Source organism: Castanea sativa, chromosome 12, assembly GCF_040712315.1.
Source record: "Castanea sativa cultivar Marrone di Chiusa Pesio chromosome 12, ASM4071231v1".
In the NCBI taxonomy this organism is placed as follows: Eukaryota; Viridiplantae; Streptophyta; class Magnoliopsida; order Fagales; family Fagaceae; genus Castanea; species Castanea sativa.
In genome coordinates, this window is record NC_134024.1 from 37,083,127 (window position 1) to 37,093,878 (window position 10,752).

Here is a 10,752-nt window from a genome sequence, read left to right on the forward strand (position 1 = left end):
ACACTAGTAGTAGTGGGGGAAATACCACGGACGAGGAGTATACTTCCGGAGTTCCTGGGGTTACCCTGGAAGTCCTTCAAGAAGAATTTAGAATGAGAGCAGCGTCTGGGTTTGGGGTTGGTCCGTCGAGTGCTCCCCCTGTCCGTTTCTCAGAACGAGGTAGAAACCATTTATAGTTGTGCTATGGGAGTCCCTTCTAAGACAGACGACAAGAAATTAGAGTCTCTTAAGAGTTGGTATTAGATCCCAAAGGAGTTTAATCCTAGGTTAGCTGTCCGAGAAGAATGGTGCTGCCAACCTCGTTTTGGTGTAGGAGTTTATGAGGCCTATCTTTTAAGAGGTCTTAGGTTGCGTCTTAACTCTTTTGCTAGGGAGCTACTCACTAGGTTAGGTTTAGGTTTGTGTCAATTTAACCCCATTGCGTGGAGATTAGTCACCTCTATGCAAATTTTGTGGAGAGAGGTGTTTGAAGGGGATCGTCCCCTCACCATGAACGAGTTCCTTTTTTGTTATAAACCCTCTGAAATTGGTCAATCCCGTGGATTTTATCAATTTACATCCAGAGGGAGAAATTGTAGAATTATTAAGTCTTTGGTCACGTCTGATAGGAACTGGAAGACGGAGTTTTTCTTCGTCTCAGGTTTCTAGACAGGACACCCTGTTGAGGTTGGCAGGGATCCATTTGCCCCTTACACTGGAGAGTTAGGGAACCTTCGTCCTGAAGGTATATTTATTACTACACATTGTCCCTTGTTGCATGTCACTTTATAATCATTTTAACTCTAACTCTTTCTTGCAGGCGTTAGACGACCGTCCTTGAACAGATTTTACCTTGGACGAGTGTAAAAGGCTCGTCTTCACCCTAAGAGGGATTTCCATTCCTTGGTTACTCTTCAACGCCTTGCTACTTGGGGACTTGGTTCTGAGCCTTCTCTTGAAGCCACAGCCCACGAGCGCACAGTCCGTAGACGTAAGTTTTTACTTCTAGTGATCCCTTGTCTTTTTTTTTTTTTTTTTTTTGAAGTAATCTTAACAAATTTATCTGCAGGAATGGCTACTATGAAAGAGAACAAAGGGAAGGAGATAGTGGACGAGGTTGTAGGGCCAGAGGTTCAGCCTCAGCCTCGTCCTGCCCTCTGGGAGTCTCAGTCTCGTCCTACCCTTGAGGAATCCCAGCCTCGTCTTTCTATTGGGGATAAAAGGAAGAGCTTACCCAAGGATTTAAATTTGGAAGATCTTCCAAGTCGTCAAGGGCACAAGAAGGCAAAGCATAGGTCGTCTAAGCTCGGGATTGTTAAGCCAAGCACTACCCCTCCTGTCTCCCATGCTCCTCCTGTCCAAATCCTTGACGTGGAAATGCCCGAGTTTGCTAGCGTCACCCCTTCAAAGGTCGTCACTCCTGCCCCGTCTCAGCCTCGTCCTAAGGTTCCCATATACATAATTGAGAATGAGGACTTAGCCTGGGAGAGGTTTGAAAAATCTGTGACGGAGGAGGATGTGGCCGCTTGCTATGATATGTCCTTGAAGGAATTTGAGCACTCTGCTGTCCATGATCTCTTCAAGGTATATAATTCTATGTTTTACCTCATCCTGTCATTTTACTGTGGCCATTATTTTATTTTTTAAATTGGACTTTTAATTGTTTGTGTAGGCCATGTCAAAGTTTATAGCAGCGTCCAAACAAGCCACAGAAATAGACAAAGAGAGGGCTAAGCTTGAGACGAAGCTACGGCAGGTTAAGAATGAGTGTAGAAATTGGGCTGAGGTAGCGGGCAAAGCTACGGACGAGGTTAAGGAGCTAAAAAATCTCGTCGAGGAACTGAGGGCTGACATCGTCGAGAAGGACACTCGTTTGGATCATTTTCAAAAGAGAAATGACGAACTCGATACCCTTCTCAAGGACGCCAAAAAGGTAGTTGAGGAGGAATTCAAAGCCTCTAGCCAGTTTACTGACCTATTGGACAGGAACTATGCTGCTGGCTTCGAAGACTTCCGTATGGAAGCTATTGAACGCTTCCCCGGGGTAGATTTTAGCCTTGCCAAACTTCAATTCGGTGGTTCTACTAGCTCCCTCCTCCAGACGAGCTCAGAGGATGTCAGTGTTGAAGACTATGCCACAACGAAGCCACCTCAGGACGGCCTTAGTGCTGACGCCCCCTCCATTTGAAGACAAGATTTTTAACTTAAGTGTTTATTTGTTTGTTTCCCTTTGATTTGGTCCATTGTTTTTAGGACTTTTATTAAAATGTATTTGAAAACAATTCTCTTGTCCATCGTACTTTGGATGGGCGTATTAACAATTGCCTTTTAAGGCTTACTTTGTAAGGGTTTTTGGACGGTGGTCGTCTACCCTTTTTAAGCTTTAATGAATGTCTATTTTCATTCATTATTGTTATTGCATGGACGAGTTCACCATCTATCACTGTTGTTATTGAGATTTGCATACTTCTAAGTATTAGAGGGTCGTCCATATGTTTTTCTTATGGACGATGTTCAAGGTTCGTCCACGTGCTTTTTCTATGGACGATGCTCGAGGTTTGTCCACACGTTTTTTCTGTGGATTACCTATTTGCGTATGGACGATTCAAGATAGCAATGATGGTCTTGTCAGACCTTTGCCTCATCCATAGGCTTGACTTGGCATTTGCCTTATGTCAAGACGCTTTTAGTGTTTGACTCGTCCTAGAGCACCTGAGCGTCTTGGTCTGATGCTCGTCCATGGCCTAGTACTTCACTGTATGGCCTTTTATGCCTTGGCATATTTTTTTACTTTATCCTTGTCTTGAGGAAAGCTTATGAACGTTACATCCCTACGTCCAAAGATTTTCATTCGTCTTAGAGTTTTGCCCCCTTGTGGGTACTTTTATGGAAATTAGATTTATGCATTAAATACATTAGAAATCCAAACCATATTATTATATGAACATTGTCCACAAGTATGGCACACGCTTAGAAGCTAGTGCCTAAAGAAAATACTTAAGAAAATACTTAAGGAAATACATAACCTCGTCTTTCACAAACTTATCTGTAAACGGTGCAAAAGTTTAAGAACTAGTGCACTTTTTATTCTTAATACACACCGTAGTAGTAATAGAAACACAATAGTAAATATTAGTAAACACCATAGCTATGACCTTGTCCATATCTGTAACCTCGTCCTTGTGAATCTCGTCCCAGCTCATTACTGATATTACCTCATCAGGTGCTCCACGTTCTAGGGGTGCTCTACCTTTTGTTCGTCCAAAACTTCCAGGTAGTACAACCCCTACCTTTTGCAGTTGATTATCCTGTAGGGTCCTTCCCAATTGGGTCCCAATTTTCCATGAGCTGGGTTCCTGGTTGCCAAGTATACCCTTTTTAAAACGAGGTCCCCGACGTTGAAACGCATAGGTTTTACCATGACATCATACTGCCTAGCCATAAGATTCTTGTATCTTGCTATCCTTTGCTCTGCATCCATCCTTACCTCGTCAATGAGATCGAGGCCAAGGCGAAGTTATTCCTCATTTTCTCTCTCCTGATATTTCATCACTTGATGGTTAGCCATATGAACTTCTGCCGGTATGACGGCTTCACTTCCATAGGCTAGCTTGAAGGGGGTTTCTCTTGTCGGGGTTCTCATAGTTGTCCTGTAGGCCCAAAGAACACCTGGTAACTTGTCTGGCCATATCCCCTTTGTCCCCTCGAGCCGAGTCTTGATGATTTTCAGCAGGGATCGGTTCGGTACTTCTGCTTGTCCATTCGCTTGCAGGTGTGAGGGTAAGGAATAGTGATTCTTGATTCCAAACTGTTTGCAAAAATCCCTGAAGGATGCGTTGTCAAACTGACGTCCGTTATTTGATACTAGTACCCTAAGTACTCCGAACCTATATAGAATATTTTTCCAAACAAAATTTTTGACATTTTGCTGAGTGATTTTTGCAAGAGGTTCGGCCTCCATCCACTTGCTATAGTAATCAATTTTTACTACCAAGAACTTCATTTTTCTGGTTTTCGTGGGGAAAGGACCTAGAATATCCAGTCCCCACTATGCAAAGGGCCATGAGGCTATCATTGGGGTCTGGTACTCTAACGGCTGTCTAGGGACGTTGCTATAGCACTGACACTGGTCACACACCTTGACATAGGCCTTAGCATCTGCCTAAATTGTAGGCCAGTAGTAGCCTGCACAAACGACCTTATGGACAAGTGATCTTGCTCTTGAGTGATTCCCACATGCTCCTTCATAAACTTCCCTCAAAACATAGTTTGACTCGTTCGGATCCAAGCACCTTAGGTAAGGTTGAGAAAAGCCTCGCTTATAAAGGACTTCGTTTATGAGGATGTACTTGACTGCTCTGACCCTTAGCTTTCTAGTTTCATCCTTATCTTCTAGAAGCCTTCCATCTTTAAGATAGACTACTATTGGACTCATCTAATTTTCTCCCCCTCCTATTTGCTGTATATCTAGGAGGTTTATGCTTGGCATGTATTGTATTCTGTCGTACGCGTCCATAACTCCTCCTCCCGAAGCTGCTTTTGCCAAGGCATCCGTTTCCATATTTTCCTCCCTTGGGAGTTGAACAAAACTCACTTCCGTAAATTTTTGGACAAGCCGTCTCACTTTGCTAAGATATTTCTTCATCCTATCTTCCTTAGCATCACACATTCCATTCACTTGGTTGATGACGAGTTGAGAATCCCCTTTGACTATTATTGATTCTGCCCCTAGGGACTTAGCTAACTCTAACCCTTTAAGTAGAGCTTCATACTCAGCTTTGTTGTTGGTGGTTTGGTACTACAAACGGGCTGCGTACTCCAATTTGTCACCCTCCGGGGATTTTAATATGACTCCAATCCCTCCTGTATAGAGTGTGGATGACCCGTCTACATTAATAACCCACCTTTCGTCTCCTTCGTCTTTGTTCAGCTCGTCTTGGCTGGGAATGAACTCTGCAATGAAATCTGCCAATTCCTGTGCCTTGATCGCTCTTTTTAGAAGGTATTTGACATCAAACTCGCTAAGTTCCACCACCCACTGGATTAATCATCTTGCAACTTCCAATTTGTTCATTGCCTTCTTTACGGGATACTCTGTCAGGACGATGATAATATGAGCTTGGAAATAATGCCTTAGCTTCCTGGAAGCCGTAATCAAGGCAAAGGCTAGCTTTTCCATTATCAGGTGTCGTCCTTCCGCTCCTCTCAATGCACGGCTTGTGTAATAAACTGGTTTATGGATCCTCCCATCTTCCCTGACCAACACCGAGCTTACTGTGTATGGGGACACCGCCAAATACAAATATAGTTCTTCTCTAGGTATAGATGGACTTAGCAATGGTGTTGTCATGAGGTAACTCTTCAAGTCTTGGAAGGCTCTTTGACACTCGTCTGCCCACTCAAATGTCTTCCTAAGGACTTTAAAGAATGGCAAACACTTGTCAGTAGCTTTCGAAACAAACCTGTTAAAGACGGCAACTCGTCTGGTAAGAGACTAGACTTCTTTGATGTTTTTAAGTGGTTCCATATTCAATATCGCCTGGATTTTGTTTGGATTTGCCTCAATTCCCCTATGCGAAACCATGAACCCCAAGAACTTCCCCGACGAAACTCCGAAAGCACACTTGCTTGGATTTAATTTCATGTTATACCACCGAAGTGTATCGAAAGTCTCTTGAAGGTCGTCTAGATGGTTTCCCTCGTCCAGGCTCTTTACCAGTATATCATCCACATAAACCTCCACATTTCACCCGATTTGAGGATGAAACATGTGGTTAACCAGTCTTTGGTAAGTCGCCCCTGCGTTCTTCAGACCAAAAGGCATTACCTTGTAGCAAAATAACCCCTGGCTAGTAATGAATGAGGTCTTTTCTTGATCTGCCTCGTCCATCTTTATCTGGTTGTAGCTTGAGAAGGCGTCCATGAAGTTCAACAACCTATGACCTGCCGTCGAGTCCACCAGCTGGTCGATGCACGGCAATGGATAACTATCCTTGGGGCAAGCCTTGTTTAAGTCAGTAAAGTCCATGCACATTCGCCATTTGCCGTTGGACTTCTTTACCATGACTACATTCCCCAACCAATCTGGATAATAAACTTCTCGGATGAACTCTGCGATAATCAACTTCTGGACTTCTTCCTTGATGGCATTATCTCGCTCAGGAGTAAAAACCCTTTTCTTCTGATGCACTGGTTTGGAGTAGGGACACACATTCAGACGATGAGTAATGATACTCAGATCAATACCCGGTATGTCCTCATGACTCCATGCAAAAATATTAAGGCTTTTCTTCAAAAACTGGACCAGAGTATGCTTTGCCTCTTCTTCCATGTTCTCTCCAATTCTAGTGAACTTCTCTAGTCCGCTCTCGTCCAAAGGGACATCTTCTAACACCTCAGTGGGTTTGGCTGCGATCCTTCTCTCGTCTATGCTCATTGTTTATATGTGCTCGTACATTGCTAGCATGGCTAGGTAGCACTCTCTAGCGGCTAACTAATCTCCTTGTACTTGGCCCACCCCGTGCTCAGTTAGAAATTTGACAGAAAAATGATAGATAGAGGTTACCATCTTCCAACTATTCAAAGTTGGCCTTCCAATAATAGCATTATATGATGATGCACAATCAACAACAATGAAGTTTACCTCTTTGTTTATCTGCTGGGGATACGCTTTAACCACCACTAGTAATGTGATGGTGCCTACAGACTGCACCTTCATTCCTCCAAATCCCACCAATGGGGAATTCACTGGTTGGAGTTGGTCTTGTCCTAGCCTCATTTGCTGGAAGGCAGGGTAATACAGAATGTCCACCGAACTACCATTGTCTACCAACACCCTCCTAGTCATATAGTTAGCAATGAGTAGGGTAATGACTATTGCGCCATCGTGTGGGTGGTGAACTTATCCAGTATCCTCGTCTGTGAACGTAATGGCTTGCTCGTCTGCTTCTCTCATCCTAAGAGGTCGTCCAGACAGCTGGACATTTTGCACCACCTTCAGGTATGTTTTCCTCGACTTGGACGACTGTGCTGTCGAGGTTCATTCGATAATTACTCTTATTTCTCCAAGTAGGGGTCGTGATGACTCCTCCACCTTAGCCTTCAGTTTCTCGTCTCTCTAGTCTCGTCTAAGAAAATTTCTTAACTTTTCTTGTCTGATAAGATTCTCAATCTGCTGCTTCAAATTAAAACATTCATCCGTGTCATACCTGTGGTCTTTGTGAAAGCGGCAATACTTGTTCCTATTGCGCTTGTTAGGATCTCCTTTCATTTTATCTGGCCACTTCAAGGATGAATCATCCTTGATCTGCATAAGCACCTGCTCTAGTGGCATATTCAGGGGTGTGTATTGCTGATTTCTCGCTGAGGAACTCGTCTTCTTACCATCCCTTTCTTTTTTCTCTTCTGCCCGAGCCTTCTTTGGACGAGGACCCTAATCTGGATAACGTTGATGACCTGTTTCTAAGCATTCTGCTCTCTTTCTCTTCTTGGCTATGATAGCGTCCTCAGCATTCATGAAATTTTGGGCCGAATGGATGAGTTCGACCATAGTCTGAGGTTCCTGTTCATAGAGCTTATGAATGAACAAGTCAGAATTGACCCCATTGTGAAAGGTGGCCAATAACAACTCGTCGTCCATTTCATTCATTGTCAAGGCTTCTCTATTGAACTGGGTAATGAAGGACTACAAACTCTCATTTTTCCATTGTTCTATAGTTAGCGAACTAGAAGAGGAACTCTTGTGGTATTGCCCTCCAATGAAATTGTCGACAAACAACTTACTCAACTCCTCGAATGAGCCCACAGAGTTTGGGGGTATTTTGCTGAACCACACCCATGCCAGTCCCTTAAGTGTGGTAGGGAAGGCTTTGCACATAATCTCGTCCGGGACCCCTTGAAGGTGCATGGTCATCTTGAATGTAGTAATGTGATCACACGGGCCACGATTTCCATCATACGAATCCAAGGAAGGCCTTTTGAATTTCGAAGGTAGGGGGTGACCGTTGATGGAAGCCGTGAAAGGGGAGTCCATTTGGTGAACTAAATCATCCACGGGGTTTCCCTACCTTATGTTCTCCTTCATCTCATCCATTGCTTTTCTCATCTAGTCTATCCCCCTCTCCAAGTGTGGCACTCTTCTTGAAGCAGTACCCCTTGTCTGATTTTCGGACTCAACATTTTCTCCTCCACCATCTGGACTATGGGCTCGTCCTTTCGCGTGCCCATCATGGTGCTGCCTCCTTAAATTGATCTCCCTGTTTAACTCCTAATTTTGACGAGTCAATTCTGCCATAGTGGCAACCATAGACTGTATATGTTGAACAGAAGACGGCTGCATGACAAGCGCTGGTTGACGATTGCAAAGGGGATTACTAGAAGCATCCCTACTCTCCTGGTGGCCTGGGCCGGTAGCCCTTGATCTTGTTTAAACCATTCAGCCTTTTGTCTGGGAAAGGCTAATCGTTGAAAACTGAACAGATAATCAAACGTAAAGAACACTGTTTCCCATAGACGACGCCAACTGATGATGCAAAGAAAATCAGTAGACGGATGCTTCAAACTTGAAAGGACTACTTGCTCTCTCGATGGCTTGAAATAGAAAGAAAAATGATCAAAGGTGACCGGGGTCACCGGCCAAGAACCCTCCGATGGCAAAGTTAGTATTCTCTCTATATTTTTGAAGTTCCAACTTTTTGGGAAATGTGAAAACCTACCTTTGTTTGGTTTGAATGGGCGTTTATATAGTGTTCTAAAGACAGTTATCAAACTTGTAACCTCCTCTAGATTTGAGGAGGTGTGAGGGTTCAATGATAACTTCTTCAACTGTTTAGGAGTTACATTTTTCCTCACAAAACGGTCACTGGAAGTTATGCGTGTCATAAGGAGTCGTAGTACACACTTAGAAATTTTACGTAAGTGCCAAAGGTTCGTCCAAAGGTCCTCCTGTCGAGTGTACCTCGTTTCCCAGGAAGGTCATTCCCTTAGGGATGACCTCTCCCAGGACGAGGTTGATGGCACCCTTGGACGAAATGGTGTAGTTTGGTAACACTTGTCCAGGCAAACCTCGTCCAAGGATCCTCCTGAAAAGACAAGCTTCTTATGGACGAGGTTCTTACATCATTTGCTTTCCTGGCCTTGTCCTGGACGAACTCCATGGACGATGCTGGAGTTATATTTTATCGTACCCCATCACGTTGTATATGCCTTATATACTCTATTTAATTCATTAATAAAAAAGTTTCTGATGGGAAATGAAAAATTAAGCCATCTCCAATTCATCCATAAGAGTCGCCCAGAACCAAAGATCAACCCAACACAATAAGGTCATCCATGACTAAAGCTCGTCCATGGACGTGAGGGTCGTCCGTCACGAAAGTACATGGACGACCCTCCAACACTTAGGAAATTTCCAGTGATGTATTTATCTAAAACAACTTGCAATTTGGACCACATGTTATTATTTTGAAACATAAGCAAAATTCTTGTACTTAACTCCCAATGGTAGTTGTAGAAGATAAGATTGAACATTCTAACTCTATAGCAGTTGTGGAAATTAAGTCTAAACCTTCTAATTTTCACAAATATTGGGGAAGTTATTGAACAAGTAACCACTCCAAGGCTTACTATATAATGGCTCATCCACATCAAATAAAAATAAGTTTTCACTGCTCCTAAAAAGTTGGAATTCTTGAGTTCTAGGGAAAAACTAACTTAAGCATCGTAGGGTTCTTAGCTGGTTCACCCCAGTCTCCTTTGATTCTTGTGTCTTTTTCTTTTCAGGCCTTCAAAGCAATCACTAGCCAATTGAAGCCCGAAACATTCAGCCTATTGATATTCTGTACATCATCAGTTGGCGCTGTCTGTGAGAATTTAATTTTGTGTTTTGCAATTTATCTTCCTTCAACACAAGGCTGAATGGTTCGGACAAGATCAATGGCCACTAGTCCAGGCTACTAGGAAAGTACAAGAGTGGGAATGCTTCTAGTAATCCCAACCATAATTTCTAGTCAGCACCTATCATGCAACCGCCTTCCATCCAACACATACAGTCCATGGCAGCCGCCATAGCGGAATTAACCCGTCAGAACCAAGAGTTGACTAGGGAGATTAATTTAAGGAGGTAACACCATGAAAGATACATGGAAGGGCAAACCCAGAGTCAAGAAGTTAGAGATAGAGAAAATGTTGAGCCTGAGAATTAGTCAAGGGGTATCGTCTCACGAAGGGTGTCACACTTGGAGAGGGAGATGGATTAGATAAGGAAGGCCATGGACGAGATGGGGGAGAACATGAGAAGGGCGAATCTCGTATATAATTTAGTCCATTAGACTGATTTCCCTTTCATGCCTTCCATCAGCATTCATCCTCTGCCTTCCAAGTTCAAGATGTCTTCCTTGGACTTATATGATGGAACACGCGACTCTTTTGATCATATTGCTACCTTCAAGACTACAATGCATCTTCAAGGGGTTCTAGACGAGATTATGTGTAGGGCCTTTCCTACCACCCTTAAAGGGCTGGCATGAGTGTGATTTAGTAAGATACCTCCAAACACTGTAAGCTCTTTCGAAGAATTGAGTAAGTTGTTTGTCAACAATTTTATCGGAGGACAAAGGCATAAGTGTTCCTCATCCAGCCTGCTAACCATAGAGCAAGGGGAAAATGAAAGCTTGCGGTCCTTCATTACTCGTTTCAACAGGGAAGCCCCGACGATAGACGAGATGACGACAAGTTGTTACTGGCAGCCTTCCATAATGGAGTTAATTCTGATTC